Below are 17,459 nucleotides of genomic sequence, written 5' to 3'. Positions count from 1 at the left end.
TCACTGTGTGATTAGAAAAATTATTGAAAATTTGAGATTTGATTCTTAGATCTCTGAAGAAGCTCCTGTGAAACTGGCCTGAGAAAGGGAGCCAGTTAATTTCTTATAAGACAAATTCTCCATGCTTTCAGATTCTAGCATATTTTATTATTTTAGCAGGCACCCAGTTATTAATTACTGTAGTAATTCAATTAAATCTGATAAGATTGTTGAGTGCTCCTTAGGACCTTCTCCAGGAGTCTACTTAACTCCTGAGGACCATTTCTCATGCTAATACTGGGCTTGGCCATAGCTGGTGTACTATTCTCTCACCTAGGAAATGTCAGTAGACACAGCGGTGAAAGGCTGTTGAACTGTTTGTTCCAAGATACGTTAATACTTGCTTAAAATTTGAAGTATTATCTTGAAAACCAGTTAGGCCTGCGGGTCCTATCTGTCAGTCCTACTTAGGAGACTGTGTGGTTAGAAAGAACAGTAGCCTTGGTGTTCAAATAGGCTTGCGTTCGAATCCCACTTTTGTTTTTGTTACCTACCACAGTGGCTTCAGCCTGGGCAGGTTATGTCAGATGGGCATCGTAACTCCTGTAGGACTAGAGAAAGAAGTGAGCAAATGTTTGTAATATGCGTAACACCATACTTAACTTGGAGGAAGAGCTGGATCAACAATCGTCGTTCTCGTCATTAGCACTTCCTTCTCAGTTTTGGGGAATCCTTAAAATAGTGCTTCCCAGAGTGTTCCACAAGGGTATTCCTGCTGCAGAACATCCTAAGGTCTCTGGTCACTGGAAGTTTAGCCGAATAGTCTGCTGCCAGGGCGAAATGACTTGAAGTCTTGTTTTACTTTAAACTCTTTGCAATATACACGTGTTTTCATGCAGAAATGATATTAAAATTACCAATTAAATTACTTAGTGTAACTTGATGCTTCCCCTTCTTCAAATTGTTGGGAAAAAATTAGCCTCCAAAAATATGCTCCACATTTCTAATGGGGCTGAGTCTGGGGCAGCACGCTAGTCGTGCTTTCGGAGTGTACGTGCTTGACCTGAGAACCATACCCAAGAGAAACTCTGGAACTATTGGGACTTGTATGCAGTTGGCCTTTTGAGATTAAGAATAGATTTTGGGGGCCAATATGTCATCATGAATTGAAATACAATCATATAATAACATTGGATTGTAAATATATGTTGTTTTAGAAGCCATACTTCCATCTCTATTAAAGATACAGGGTCTCCCTCTCTGGCCTAGGCTGGAGCTCAGTGGTGAAATCACAGCTCACTGCAGCCTCTAACTCCTGGGCTCAAGCCATCCTCCCATGTCACCCTTCCAGATGCAAGTAGCTGGGACCACAGGCATGCACCACCATGCTTGGTTCAGTATTTTTAAAAATTTTATTTCTCCTCAGTTATTGAGCTTCTGTATCTGCAGAATTACCTGAGTCTTTTGCTGTCACTGGGGGAACCAGATAGGGGAATACAAGGTATCAGAAGATTCATAGCTATATGCAGTGGCATGTGATTAGGTGAGAAATGGGGGTGTGGATCATAAATAACATGTTTAATAGAGAAAGATGCCACCTTGGACTGAAAGCCAGAGGTGGTTTCTTCGAGGTGCATAGAGAACTTGATGAGTTTCGAGAATGGGTGGGATTTGATTGGTTGGAAAACAAAGCATCTTGGGATATTTCTTCTTTTCCGTCCTCATAACTATTACTAAATCTTACTGCTTATGTTTTCTACCAGCTCCTGAAACACTAATTTATTTGAACCTATGGCAATATATCTTGTTTTTGAAAAGACCTGTAGTAACGGTATAACATTTTTGTTAAATGTGTTTATTTAAAACTGTCACATTTTACTATATGTCTGTGTTTCTCTGCATACATAATCAAAGCATTATTTTTTCCCACTGACTTGGCCATATTGTTTTGTCTTCAAAACCCTTAACCATTAACCTTTCTCATCAAATTATGAGTCTTTCCCATTTGGCTAAGATTATTTCTAGGCCAACGTATCCTCGCTACTCACATGGATGCATTTTGACTTCCCAGGCCATTTCCTCTAACTCCCTCACCCACCTACACACCCATCCAGCCACCTTTCCCCCACGCTCACTTTTTTTTTTCCCGTCTGTTGTGTCCTTCCTTCCCCTTTGCTTGCCTGAAACCACCTACCTCTTCTTATAAAAGACTCCACTTCCTGGTGAGGAAGGGCATGCTTTCTGCAGGGCTGTTAGGACTTTGTGGAAATATCTTGGCTCAGTGTGGCTTTATTGAGCCCTTCCGTGACCATCTTTGGGAGCAGGTGAGGAGAATGGGGTATACGAAGCAATGCTATTGAGACTGCTGTTGAGTCCATGAACATCTTTGGGAGCAGGTGAGGAGGATGGGGTCTACGAAGCAATGGTATTGGGACTGCTGTTGAGTTTTAAAAGACTACATTGGAAGCATTTGGAAAACAATGTCTTGGCATGTGTGGAAGGAAATGATATCTAAACAGTTGGTGGAAATCCCGACCTAAAGAATTTAACATCTTCCAGGGAAAACAGATTGTTGCAATTTACTTTCTTAATTTAAGTGGGAAAACATGCCTTGGCCATTTTCAACTAATGATGCTGTCTGGTATTTGCTGGGGGATTAAAGGGGGTTCTGTCACTATTATCTGGAGGTTGTACAGAGAGCCAGCAAAGCTGTTAAGCATAAAGAGAATACATTTTTAAAAAATAATAAAAAGAAAAAACAGAAACCAAACTCACTTTTATCCTTGCCCTCTACTGCCTTCACCCCAAAAAGAATTTAAGATTTGACAAAGCCAGATCCCTAGAGGATGGCCAGAAGAGGTTTGTGTGAGTAGATGTAGATCATTGAGATGATATAAATGTGGTAGGTTCACACTGGTCCTAGGAAGTGAATGTCAGTAAACCCTTTCAGATGTGAATGTAAAGCTTTTCAGAAGAAGATACATTTCTCTCATACCTGCATCATATTAGGTGCTACTTTATATTACCTTAGTTAGGACAGAAATCAGGGACACACAGCAGTGTCTTTCCTCTGTCACACCAGTCTGTCTAAACAGCTCTGATTCTTCCATATGTAGAATTCCCAAAGACAGTTTTTTATTTTTGTTTTGTTTTGTTTTGTTGAGACAGAGTCTCTCTCTGTCCCCCAGGCTGGAGTGCAGTGGCGCGATCTCAGCTCACTGCAAGCTCCGCTTCCCAGGTTCATGCCATTCTCCTGCCTCAGCCTCCCGAGTAGCTGGGACTACAGGCGCCCACCACCACGCCGGGCTAATTTTTTTTGTATTTTTAGTGTAGACGGGGTTTCACCATGTTAGCCAGGATGGTCTCGATCTGACCTCATGATCCGTCCGCCTCAGCCTCCCAAAGTGCTGGGATTACAGGCGTGAGCCACTGCGCCTAGCCACTGTGTGTTTTTTTTAATTGGAATATATGCAAACCTAGGTCTGTAACATTTTTGCAAGAAAACAGTTTGCTGGAACTGGAGGGGGACATTGCCACATCCCATCCGGGCCACTTTACTAATTTTTGTTTCCTTCTTGATCTCTGTAAACATTTCAGAGCCTCTAAGGAAATGCCTCTAGGCAAGGCTCTTGGTTAGTTTGGGGCATATTTCTCCAAAAGGGGAAACAATAGGGATACATTTATAGCTTGTGTTGAACATTTATACATTATTCTTTAGAAGATCAAAATGGTCTTATATATTGCAACCAGAAATGTGTAATAATACCTGTTTTTATCTGTTTATTTTTCTTTCCTTTACCAGGTGTTCAGGGAATCTGTAAAAATGGCACTTGTGGACTTTTCTCTATGTGATGATTTACTGTCTTTTTGGTTCTACATATATTTGCATTCATCATTTTGTAAAGAGATTCTGGAAATTGACTATATGTGTTCATCTAAAAACTGTTTCTATAGCTTGAATAGTAAAGTTCTCAGTTACTTTTGTGGTGTTGCTTGTTTGTATACTTTTTATTGCATTTAGACATGCAAACTTATTCTCTCGTCTCCCCAGCCCCTGGCAACCATCATTCCACTTTCTGTCTCTATGAATTTCATTACTCTAGGTATCTCATATATGTGGAATCATACAATATTTGTCCTTCGTGACTGGCTTATATCACTTAGTGTATGTAATATCTTCAGAGTTCATCCATGTTGTAGCATGTGTCAGAATTTCCATCGTTTTTAAGGTTAGACCATGTTCCATTGTGTGTATATATTACATGTTGTTTATTCAATGGACACTCAGTTTGCTTCTACCTTTTGGCTATTGTGAGTAGTGCTCCTGTGAACATGGGCCCCTGTGAACATGGGCATACCGATACCTGTTTGAGTTCCTTTTTAATCCCTTTAGGTGTATACCCAGTTGTAGAATTGCTGGATCATATGGTAATTCTATGTTTTATTATTTGAAAAATTACCGTACAATTTTCCATAGCAGCTGCACCATTTCACATTTCTACCAGCAATGCCCAAGGATTCCAGTTTCTCCACGTCCTCAGCAACATTTATGATTTTCTTTTTTTTATTAAAAAAAAAACAAAGTCATCCTAATGGGTGCACAGTGGTATCATTGTGATTTTGACTTGCATTTTCTTAGTGATGATGTGCATCATCAGTGATTGTGAACATCTTTTTAATGTGCTTAGTGGTCATTTGTATGTCTTCTTTGGAGAAATGTCTATTAAGTTCTTTGCCAATTTCTAAACCAAGTTGTTGGTTTTTTGTTGTCGTTGTTGAGTTGTAGGAGTTCTTTATATATTCTGGATATCATCAGTCTCTTATCACATACATGATTTGAAAATATTTTCTCCTATTCTGTATATTGTTTTTCCATTCTGTTGATAGTGTTTTTTGATGTACAAAAGTTTTAAATTTTGATGAAGTCCAATTTATCTATTTTTTCTCTTGCTAACTGTGTTTTTGGTGTCATGTCCAAGAAATCATTGCCAAATCCAATGTCATAAAGTTTTTGCCCTATGTTTTCCTCTAAGAGTTTTAAGTTTTAGCTCTATGTTTAAGTCCTTGACCCGCTTTTGAATTAATTTTTGTGTACTATATAATGTAGAAGTCTGCTATGGTCTGAATGTTTGTTTCTTCCCAAAATTCGTGTATTGATATCCCCAAGGTGATGAGAGTAGGAGTTGGGGCCTTTGAGAGATGATGAGGTCCCAAGGGCAGACCTCTCATGAATGGGATTAGTGCCCTTATGAAAAAGACCCCAAAGAGCTATCTGGCCCCTTCTATCAAGTGGGCACACATAAAAGGCACTATTTGTGAGGAAGCAGGCCCTCACCAGACACTGAATCTGCTGATGTCTTGATCTTACACTTCCCAGTCTTCAGAGGGAAATGAGAAATAAAGGTTTATTGTTTATAAGCTACCCAGTTTATGATATTTTGTGATAGCAACACAAAGGGACTAAGACATGGTCCAACTTCATTCTTTCACATCTGGATAATGAGTTTTCCCAGCACTATTTGTTCAAAAGATTGTCCTTTTCCCATTGAATGGCAGACATTTTAAGAAGTATTTTCAAAGCCATTTTTCTCTCTCAGAGAGGTATTGTGATATTTTGAACTTTAGAATCATACAAATCTTACTTCACTACTAATTAACTGATCTGGGATACATTAATTGACCTTTCTGAGATAGGATATTGGATGGATCATTCATCTTTCTGGCTCTCGTGTCTGCTTTTAGGTGGTCTGAACTCTCTGAAGGGGGTGATGTTTATTGACTCGCCAAATTACACCAGCTCCAATTTCAGGCAAAAAGATGGAAGGAATATTTTATTCTAAAACATGAGATTTTTAGTTTATCTAATTGATCTATCTTATACCTTAGGTTATAAGAAAAATAGAAAATAAATTCTGGCCTATCTTTACATTTACCATCTGTACCCTTATTCTGGGATCGTTTTCTTTCTTTTTTTTTTTTAATTATACTTTAAGTTCTAGGGTACATGTTACATATGTATACATGTGCCATGTTGGTGTGCTGCACCCATTAACTCGTCATTTACATTAGGTATATTTCCTAATGCTATCCTTCCCCCTCCCTCCACTCCCTGACAGGCCCTGGTATGTGATGTTCCCCACCCTATTTCCAATTGTTCTCACTGCTCAGTTCCCACCTATGAGTGAGAACATGTGGTGTTTGGTTTTCTGTCCTTGCGACAGTTTGCTCAGAATGATGGTTTCCAGCTTCATCCATGTCCCTACAAAGGACACGAACTTATCTTTTTTTATGGCTGCATAGTATAGTATTCCATGGTGTATATGTGCCACATTTTCTTAATCCAGTCTATCATCGATGAGCATTTGGGTTGGTTCCAAGTCTTTGCTCTTGTGAATAGTGCTGCAATAAACATACGTGTGCATGTGTCTTTATAGCAGCATGATTTATAATCCTTTGGGTATATACCCAGTAATGGGATTACTGAGTCAAATGGTATTTCTAGATCCTTGAAGAATTGCCACACTGTCATCCACAATGGTTGAACTAGTTTACAGTTCCATCGACAGTGTAAAAGTGTTCCTATTTCTCCACATCCTCTCCAGCACCTGCTGTTTCCTGGCTTTTTAATTATCACCATTCTAACTGGTGTGAGATGTTATCTCATTGTGATTTTGATTTGCATTTCTCTGATGGTGAGTGATGATGAGCATTTTTTCATGTGTCTGTTGGCTGCACATATGTCTTCTTTTGAGAAGTGTCTGTTCATATCCTTTGCCTAGTTTTTGATGGGGTTGTTTGATTTTTTTCTTGTAAATTTGTTTAAGTTCTTTGTAGATTCTGGATATTAGCCCTTTGTCAGATGGGTAGATTGTAAAAATTTTCTCCCATTCTGTAGGTTGCCTGTTCACTCTGATGGTAGTTTCTTTTGCTGTGCAGAAGCTCTTTAGTTTAATTAGATCCCATTAGTCAATTTTAGCTTTTGTTGCCATTGCTTTTGGTGTTTTAGTCATGAGTTCCTTGCCTTTGCCTATGTCCTGAATGGTTTTGTCTAAGTTTTCTTCTAGGGTTTTTATGGCTTTAGGTCTAACATTTAAGTCTTTAATCCATCTTGAATTAATTTTTGTGTAAGGTGTAAGGAAGGGATCCAGTTTCAGCTTTCTACATATGGCTAGCCAGTTTTCGCAGCACCATTTATTAAATAGGAAATCCTTTCCCCATTTCTTGTTTTTGTCAGGTTTGTCAAAGATCAGATGGTTGTAATGTGTGGTATTATTTCTGAGGACTTTGTTCTGTTCCATTGGTCTGTATCTCTGTTTTGGTACCAGTACCGTGCTGTTTTGGTTACTGTAGCCTTGTAGTATAGTTTGAAGTCAGGTAGTGTGATGCCTCCAGCTTTGTTCCTTTTGGCTTGGGATTGTCTTGGCAATGTGGGCTCTTTTTTGGTTCCATATGAACTTTAAAGTAGTTTTTTCCAATACGAAAACGTTTTGTATGTATATAGTGGTGTTTTCACGTCTCCCTTTTCTCCATTTATTACCAACTGTTGTTTCAGTGTTGATTTGTATTGCTTTTGCATTTCTTTAATGTTTTCCAGAAATATTTCTGAAACATGGTGGCATTTGGCATTTTTGTATTTTATATTTTGTTAAGAGGAATGATTCATGCTTTTCTGTTACCTACTCCTACTTATAAGATTTATAATTATTTTGATGTTAGAAGATGGAACGCCTTGTGTTGCATTGCTGACAAAACACAAACAAATCTTTAAATTAATTAAAAATTTTTTAAAAAATATACCACACTTCCTTAAACTTGTCTATGTAGCATTTTAATTAAGGAACATAAAGCTTTAAAGCAAAGAACTAGAAGGAGCCTTATAGGTTACACAGCCCTGGCACTGAAGGTAGGTTTTATCTTACGTTCCTATCCAAGTTGTATAGTGGAAGCTGCATAGAGTGCTATGTTAGGAAGACTAAGGCTTCATTCTGGAAAGAGTTGTATAATCAATTAGCGATGTTTGGCATGGGCAAGAGATGAAGCAAAATATTACTCAATTTTATTCTACTCATTACCAATCTTAAAATAATTTGTTTTACAGATAAAGAGATTGAATCTAGAAAGGAAAGAAGTTTGCATAGATTTACATAGCATATGTGTAGTACTTTGAATAAGGTCCCCAAGCGTCATGTCTACCTGAACCTCCGAATAAGACCTTGCTTGGAAGTAGGGTCTTTGCAGATCTAATTAGTGAAGATAAGGTCATACTGGATGACAGTGGGTCAATGAATCCAATGAATGTTGTCCTTAAAAGAAGAGGACAGGATAAGAGAAAGACACAGAGAAGACCCTATGAAGACAGAGACAGCGACTGGAGCCATTCAGCTACAGACCAAGGAGTATGAAAGATTGCCAACAACCATCAGAAGCCAGGAAAGGGCAAGACAGGATTCTTCCCTAGAGCCTTTGGAGGGAGGATGGCTTGCTAATGCCTTGATTTTAGACTTCTAGATTCTAGAAGTATGAGAGAGTAACTTTCTGTTAAGTCACTCAGTTTGTGGTACTTTGTCATAGAAGCTCTAAGAAACTAATATAATATCTGGGACTAAAACCCATACCTCCTTAATCTAATTCCAAAGAGTTAAGTGCAGCATGAGAGAAGAAATATAGAACTAAACTTTGAAAAGTAGAAAAACTATGGGGTTACATGTGATAAGCTTTTGGGTTCCAAATGTGAGATACTGTCATCTAAAACATACATTCATGAGAGTTAAACAGTATAATGACAGCAATATCAATTCAGTACAGAAAACAGTGCAAGGAAGTTCTTGGTTGATTGCTATGTCAATCAGGATCCCTGCCAGATACAGATGGCCATCTCAACTTAGATCATTTGTGTGACCTTTAATACAGGGGCTGTTTATAAAAGCATAGAGATCATAGGGGTGATACATTACAACCCGGCCAGTAACAATGGGGCAGGGTACTGTTACTACTCCTAGGCCTGAAGATGTAAGAAGAGGAAACAGTTATTAGAACCTGGGTTACAGAGACAGCTGGGTGGAGGGGTCACCTTGGGGAGATACATAACCTGCAGAGAAACTATATATTTAGGACTAGGAGTTTAAATATTCCAGTCTTACTCTTCTCCTTTCCTCCTATCTCTTGCTGGTGCTCCTTGTTGACTAAACCCACTTGCAAATTTGAGGTCAGTGGAGCTCAGTGATTCAGTGCCTGTGGGTCAGTTTCCCAGGGCAGAGAGCAGAGTGTATGGGGGAGAGCGTGAGGCACATGGAAGATAACCAGCCAATGCCAATGAGTATAAGACAGCAGATTACTAAAGAAATCGAGCTATCTCAATGTAGAATTTCCTAGACAATATGCAAAGTTCAAAACAGAAAGTCCTCTTGTGTCTAAGTACTTAGCCCATTCAAATAAAAACAACGTTCCTGCCTGTTGTGAAGTCTTAATCTACTTATCTCCAAGCATCTTATTGCTTATGGTGACAGGTTTTGCACAGAATGTATTTGTGTCTAGATCCATGAATGCCTTGGCCTCAAAAGGCATCAAATATGAAACTGCTGCATTAATAAAAAAGAATAAGATTATAGATGGCACTTTTTCCCCTAGGAGGCTAAACGTACAGTCACAGTACTTTCTCTACCACATTATGAATTAGTGCAAGTGTGATTTGTGTTTTACAGGTGAGAAAAGACAGGCACAGAGAAGGCAAGTAAGCTACCTAGGGTCACCTAGTGTGTTTAGTTTTCCATGCTGCAACTTTTGCTGCTCAGTTTCAAAGGTGACCAAATGTCTGCTGCAAAGTCATGATAAGTGATCATTTGGGGGAGTACAAGGAGTGCTGGCAAGAATGTAAAACCAGTTCCTTCTGATAATTAAACTATCAGGTTGACATATTGATCATTCCAACAACTTGAAAGGTTCTCCGATCTTTAAACCAGTAAAGCAGCTGGTGGAGAATGTGGATTCCAAAGACCGGTGGCCTGGATGCAAATTTTAAGTTGGCCTTTCTTTTTCTGTAGTTTTGGGCAAGCTACATAACTTGTTTGAGCCTCAGGTATTCATGAATAAAATGGGTATCATAATAGGGTCTACCTCATGGAGTTGTTGGGAAAATTATGAGATAATAAATATAATATAGTATCTGAGCATAATATCAGTATTTCATGCCATATCTAACATTGAGAAAGTACTAAATAAATGTTAACTATTATTATTTCAAGCCTAAGCTTTCAAAGTATCTGAAGAGGTCCTGAACCATCAGAAGAGGCTTTGGCTGGTTGTGGAAGCTTAGCACGAGCAGTAGTGTCCATCCTGTGACTGTTCAGGGAGAGGATACACTCATCCAGGGATGAGGTCTGTGGTCCCCAAGGCCAGACCTGCATGAATCAGACTCTGTTAGCTAGAAACCTTTAAACATCTGAACTTACTCCCCCTCTTCTGATTTCTTACTACCAAGAAAACTTGTGATGATAAGTTGCTTTCTCTATAGTTTTCCTAGAAAGCCAGAAGATGCCAAGAATAAGACCCCTTTCAAAGTTACCTTTCTTAGTCAACTTAGTCTGCCTTTCTGGTACTGACCAACTCCGAAACCCTGACAAGGTCAAGCCTCTTGCAGAGGCAGGACGCACATCCAGAATAGTGGAGGATTCATCAAGTCACATCATCTCCGGTTACACTCCCCAAGCTGTTTGTAGGTGTACTGTTATAAAGAGTTCCTGGGTCAAATCAGTTTAGGATACCATAGAAGCCAGAGGGCTTCCGGAGCTTTCATATTTGCTAATGCATGTTGTGAACTGCTAAAAGGGGAGTATGGTATCCACCACATCCTAGTCTTATTTGACCAGGAGCCCCTTTTTCCTAGTAACTCCTCAAAACACTAGGGTTTCTCAAAATGCACTTTAGAAAATGCTGCACTAAGGAAATAACTCTCTGTAGGTCTTCTTGGTAACACATGCATTTGCCCATTTGCTTGTCACAGACAGTTTTGCAATATGACAGTTAATTTTATGTGCTAAATATTCTTTAATTAATGGTGTGAAGTGGCTGTGATATATGAAGAGAGAAACCAGATATGGGTGAAAAATTTGTCTTGAATGGTCCATAAAGTGACTCCACAACAGATCGCACTTCAGTCACAATTTATTGTTTACCAATATATGTATCCTTCACATTCTGGGAACAATATGATTTTTCTGTTGCCTATAAAGGCTATCCTGTAGAGACTTACATTTCTGTTCAGTGTTTCACTGGAGTGCCCCGCATAGTGGCAGTAGCCATGATTCCAAATGCTAGTCTTCCCTGTCAGCAAAAGTTAATTTATATAACAACAAAGCAACTTTGTGGACCGGTGACTCTGGTGTCTGAGAAGTATATACATCTAATAATCCTAAGATTTTCACTTTTGAAAAATGATGATGATATTTTGCTTTTGATACCTAGACAAATTTGCCCCGTGTTTTTCTGGGTTTCCATTCTTAGAGATTGAAAATTATACATATGATTAGATGCTATCCATACAGTAAGGAAAAAGAAAAAAGATACATGTTGAAGTCCCACAAGTAAATATAGAGTAGCATAGCATAGCAGTTACATACCTATACTCTGAAGTCAGATATTTGGACTGAATTCTGGCCCTAGTACTGACTAGTTGTGTCCCCATGGGTATATTACATAACTTCTGTGTTTCAGTTTCCCCCACAGGTAACATGGGAATGATAATAGCATCTCACTTAGAAGATTATTGTTAGGATTAAGTAAATTTACATTTGTAAAGCACTATAAACCATGTGTGACCGTTAGTAAGGACTATATAAGTATTACATTGATATCCTAAAGAAAGCCATGACAAAACAAAAATCTCTAGAAATGACGTTTTATACAATTATAATAACAAAATTGTATATATTTTTTTGAGACAGGGTCTCACTGTATCATCCGTACTGGAGTGCAGTAGTCCAATCATAGCTCACTGCAACCTCGACCTCCTAGGCTTACATGATCCTCTTGCTTCAGCCTTCCAGGCAGCTAAGACTACAGGCACATGCCACCACTCCTGGATAATTAAAAAAATTTTTTTCTTTAGTAGGATGATGTCTTATTATGTGGCCCAGTCTGGTCTTGAACTCCTGGGCTCAAGCAATCCTCCCACGTTGGTCTCCCAAAGTGCTGGGATTATAGGTGTGAGACACTGTTTCCAGCCACAAAATTGTATTTTAAGGAGTGTTTACTAATAACTCAGTGCTTGTAAGCCTTATTTAATTTAGTTGAGGTGAATTAGGGCCTTTGAATTTGATAAAACTTACTGCTGTTACTCTTCAGTGAAATACAGAGGTTGCTAAATGATATTCCCAAAGTCACAGCATGGAAGACAAATGCTCTAATTTGGCATGTAATTTTCTTACCTGCATCACTCACCACGCAGACCCCAGTGGTCTCTTTTCTACAATTGGCTTCATGTTGAAATAGAGACCCAAGATTCTGATCCCTGGAGATATATATGTATATGCATATTTTCAGGATTATGTTTTTTATAAGACGTTTCAAGTTTTGTGTTTTTGTTTAAAATAATCCACCTGGCTTAGTCCATTCAGGCTCCCATAACAGAAGACCTTAGACTAGGTAATTTATAAGCAACAGAAATTTCTTTCTCAGTTCTGGAGGCTGGGAAGTGCAAGATCGAGGTGCCAGCGGATTCACTATCCAGTGAGGGCCTATTCCTCTTAGATGGTGCCACCTTTGTGTCCTCATACGGTGGAAGAGCAGAAAGGCAAAATGGAATGAACAAGCTCCCTCTTTTATAAGGATGCTAATCACATTCGTGAGGGCTTATCCTCATGACCTAATCACTGCTTAAAGGCCCACCTCAATAATGTTGCATTGGGGATTTGAAGTCAACATACGGATTTTGGGGGAGACACATCCAGACCATAGCACCCCAAAGTATTTAAGCATATTCTAACTAATAAAGATAATCAGTTTATACCCTTTGTGCTTATAATATTGCTGTCACCAAGTAATACTGCTTTAACTGTCTGAGTTTATGAGAGAAGAGGTAAGTTTAATAAGTAAATTATGTATTTGTGCCAACAAAGGGCCAAAACAAAATATTTTTCTAATAGAGAAAAATGAGAAAAATTGAGTCATCACCTAGCACCATGCATTATTCTCATGATGGACTCAAAACAATCTTTGCTATTAGGAGTTAGTATTATAGCCTTGGTATAAGCATAGTGATTTAGTTCTAGCAAACTGATATCATCATTCACAGTGAGCAAGTGTTGTTTAATCAGAACTTGATTTTTTTCATATTTAATACATAATTTTTTGTTTTATGAATTTGTTTAGCACTATTGGCAGTTAACTGTATTTTTTTTGTACATTTAATGATGCTACGATAACAGTATCTACACTAGGGATTGTGCCAGAAATTTTTTCCCCTTCATATAAGAAATCCATTCATTAGTCACATTCAAAAATCATTGCCTAGGAAGGGGAGACGGTCTTGTCCCTGAGGCTTTCAATTTGCTTAAAAAGAGACCCAGAGCAAAGAAGGCCTAGGAGACTTTTCTCACCTTTTCCTAATTTGCAGTGCTGGGATGCCCAGCTTGTCAACAGAGACAAGTCAAAACTATGCACAGTGGCTGCAGTGAAAAGCTAATTCAAACAGGTGTCTGCTTCTTTGCATTACTGTTAATGTCTGCATTCCTTTTATCTCCCTGCTGCTTCTCAAGCATGTTAGCAAGCTCCCTCACTGGGGCCTTTGCACTGATTGTTCTTTGTGCCTGGAATGTAAGGCCAAATCCAAGACCTCCCTCAATTCTTTGCTCAAACGTCCTCTTCTGAATGAGGCCTACCGTGCTTCCCTACTCTTGAGTCACTTCTTTCCCTCTCTGCTCTCTTTCTTTCCCCCAACACTTATCACCATCCTATACACTATATGATTTACCTTAATATGTTCCTTGTTTACTGTCCATCTCCCCTTTCCATCTCCTGCTAGAACGTAAGCTCCATGAGGGCAGGTGGTTTTTTTCTTTGTTGAATTCACTCGTGTATCCTAAGGTCCTGGCACAAAGTAGGCACTCAGTAAATAGTTATTTAATAAATTAGTCTTTCTACCATCTCATTAGTCCGATTATTCATGAAGTTATAGCCTAAGTTTCTCCTTTCTAAACAGTTTCAGGGTTGAGTGTAGAGGTAGCACATTTATGTATATTAATAGGAAGAAGTTCTAGATACACAACTCTACACTGTTGTGACATTTTTCACATTAAATGAGGCATTTTACATTCAATGAAACATACCTAATAGGTTTTGATAAATAGGCTTCCAATCAAGTTAGTTTCATTTGGACCAATTTGATCTAAGTAATTAGGAAAAAAAACAAAACCCAGGTATTACAGTAGTTATTTTAATCTAGACAAGTTATATTTGCATTTATATTGCACTTGACAGTTTGAAGAGCAGCTTATATAAAAATATCCTTGGATTTTCTTTTCAACCACCATGACTGGTCTGAATAAGTATTTTCAGTCCCCGTGTGCTCCATTTCCAGAGAAGTTAAAGGACTAGCTTCAGATCACAAAAGTGATTCTCTGAGACCTGCCACCCAGGTCTTTTAGCGTCCTACCTAGGTGAGTAGAGTGCTCTTTTTAATAAGAGGCTTTGGTATCAGGGTATAAGACTGTTAATTGAGAGGGATGGCCAATGATACATGATTTTAGGAAGAAGTTCTGCAAGATGGAAAATTACTTTCTAGTGAGATCATATTTTAAAAATTTGCTTTAATATCTCCATGTTCAGTAGTTTATTGAATACTTTTCATTAAGTAACTAGAGCTTTTATATTCTGATTAAGTAAATGACCTGGTGTTTGTAAGATGGGGAAGGCTTTTACTGTCTTAATTAAATGATATTATGATTAATTGCATATGAGATACAGAAAAGAAACCATCAGGTCAGGCACAGTGGCTCATGCTTGTAATCCCAGCACTTTGGGAGGCTAAGGTGGGAGGATTACTTGAGCCCAGGAGTTCAAGACCAACCTGGGCAACATAACAAGGCCCTGTCTCTACAAATAAAAATTAGCTGGACATGGTAACTGGTGCCTACAGTCTCAGATATTTGCAAAGCTGAGGCAGGAGGATGGCTTGAGCCCAGGAGTTGGAGGCTGCAGTGAGCTGTGATTGTGCCACTGCACTCCAGCCTGGTGAAAGAACAAGACCCTGACTGAAAAAAAAATGAAAGAAAGAGAAGAAAGAAAATAAAAAACATCTAACAGGTGGCTCAGGAGATTTTATTGTTAGTTTCATGAAGTTAATGAGAATTGCACAGAAAAATAGATTAAATAAAAGTATTTAGGAGAAGTGGTTAACATTTTATAAAGCGTGTAAAAGAAATTAATCAATTGTCAGCCTAGTGTTTCTGTTTTTTGTAACCTTATTTCAGGATGTCATAATGAAGGAATGTAAAAAATACTAGGGAGGGGCATTATAAGTGTTTTCATCATTTCATTGTGTAAATACGTATGAATAACTCTTCAGACTTCTGTTGTTTTATTTGCCACCTTATGATTAAAACAAATTTTTTTTTTTTTTTTTTTTTGGAGACAGGATCTTGCTCTGTTGCCCAGGCTGGAGTATAGTAGTGCTGTCTCGGCTCATTGCAACCTCTGCCTCCTGGGCTCAAGTGATCCTCCCACTTCAGCCTCATGAGTAGCTAGGACTACTCATGATGCCACCATGCTTGGCTAATTTTAAAACTTTTTGTAGAAATGAGGTCTTCCTATATTACTCAGGCTGGTCTCAAACTCCGGGGTTCAACTGAAGTGATCCTCCTGCCTCAGCCTCCCAAAGTGTTGGAATTACAGGTATCAGCCACCATGCTCAGCCTAAAAGAATTTTTTTATGTAGCCTGTGAGAGCTAGGATCAAGCCTTAATCATTTTTTTTTTGTCCCTGGGTTCCAGTAAATTAAAGCCCATGGAAAGGGCTTAATAAATGTTTATTGCCAAGTGAATGGGTCAGGTTAATGAACAGTGCCGAATGAGATTGTTAAACAATCCGACCTTCAATTAGGAAGGTCAAGATTTAATTTCTTTTTGGTTTTACACAGATGGAAGAGTTAAGAAATACAATAGCATCTGAATGAGTGAGCAGGCACTAAGCTAGTTGCTCACTTCATCTAACCCTTAGTAACCTGTTGAGGTTGTACAATTCCCATTGCCATTTTACAGATGAGTAATATGGAACACAGAGGTGTTAAATTATTTGCCTAAAGTCACACAAGTGATAGAAACAGGATTTTAACTCAGGGAATATATTTAACCACTATACTAAACTGTTTAACTCTTTGCCATGAAATAAATGAGAATATGATTTCCATGTTCACGTCTTAGGGATTTGAAATGAATGATATGTGAAGGGCCACTATTGAATGATTTAGTTTTCTTAGTTGAAATGTTCACCTTCCATTTTATTCCTCAGCCCACCTCAGCCTAGCTTTCAACTCCAACCTTTGACTGTCACTGCCCCACTGAAGCCATTGGATACGTTGTCATTGCCAGCTGGGTGAAGTGGGGGCTTTATCCTCTTAAATCTTGGCAGTATTTGATGCTGTTGATATCACTGCTCCCTTCTTAGAAAGGTCTGTTCTTTAGTCTTTCCTGAGACCCTTCTTTTCTAGTTACCTGCCTGAAGTTATTTCTGCTTTGTCCTTTGGTATCTCTTCTTCCACCTAAATTGATGTTCCACAGACTTTTCTCCTAGGCTCTTTTCTTCTAAATTTGCTCTTGGCATCCTACAATCTCATCTATTCCCATGGATTCAGTCAATTCCTATACACTTACATCTCCAATCTTCATTCTTTTTCTGAGTGCCATTATTGTATTTCTAGCTGTTGACTTGGCATCTCCACCTGGATGGGCCTCAGACTCCTCAAATTCATTGTAGCCCCAACAGAACTTGACCACATCCTTCATCCCCCTTCATATGCCTCTTTAATGGTACTGGCAGCAGTTATGCAAATCAGACATTTAAGACTATTCTTGCATTTTTCTTCATCACTTCCATCCAGGTGGCCTGGTCAGTTAACCTCTTCAACTTGTCTATATGTTGCTCCACTGCTTCAACTTTTATTCCTATCTTTGTTATCTTTCTCCTACCTTCAACCATTCTTCTGACTGGTGTTTCTGCCACCAATTTCCTCTTGCTGCAATTCATACCCCATACTGCCACCAGAGCCACCTGTCTTATGAAAAATATAGTTTTATTCCTGATCATGAAAGTCAAGCTTAGTGAAAAACATGTAAAATACAGAAAACAGAATGAATAAAATGAAAGCTACTTGTGGTCCTGCTACCAGTTGTAATATCATTTTTACTAATATTGAAGCTGGTTACGTTTCTAAAGGTCAGGGTTATCATGCCAGCTACCCTGGTTTAGAACATTCATGTAAAGCAAGTGCC

At 38.6% G+C, this 17,459-nt stretch overlaps 1 protein-coding gene across 2 annotated transcripts in view; it reads left to right on the top strand.

Moving 5' to 3' along the window:
- HECW2 (HECT, C2 and WW domain containing E3 ubiquitin protein ligase 2) overlaps positions 1–17,459 on the top strand; it is a 388,587-nt gene that overhangs the window by 186,812 nt on the left and 184,316 nt on the right. The window lies entirely within an intron of this gene.

Source organism: Chlorocebus sabaeus, chromosome 10 (genome assembly GCF_047675955.1).
Source record: "Chlorocebus sabaeus isolate Y175 chromosome 10, mChlSab1.0.hap1, whole genome shotgun sequence".
Classification (NCBI taxonomy): Eukaryota; Metazoa; Chordata; class Mammalia; order Primates; family Cercopithecidae; genus Chlorocebus; species Chlorocebus sabaeus.
Note: the sequence above shows the minus strand (reverse complement) of the source record. Positions and strands in the feature narration are given on the sequence as shown.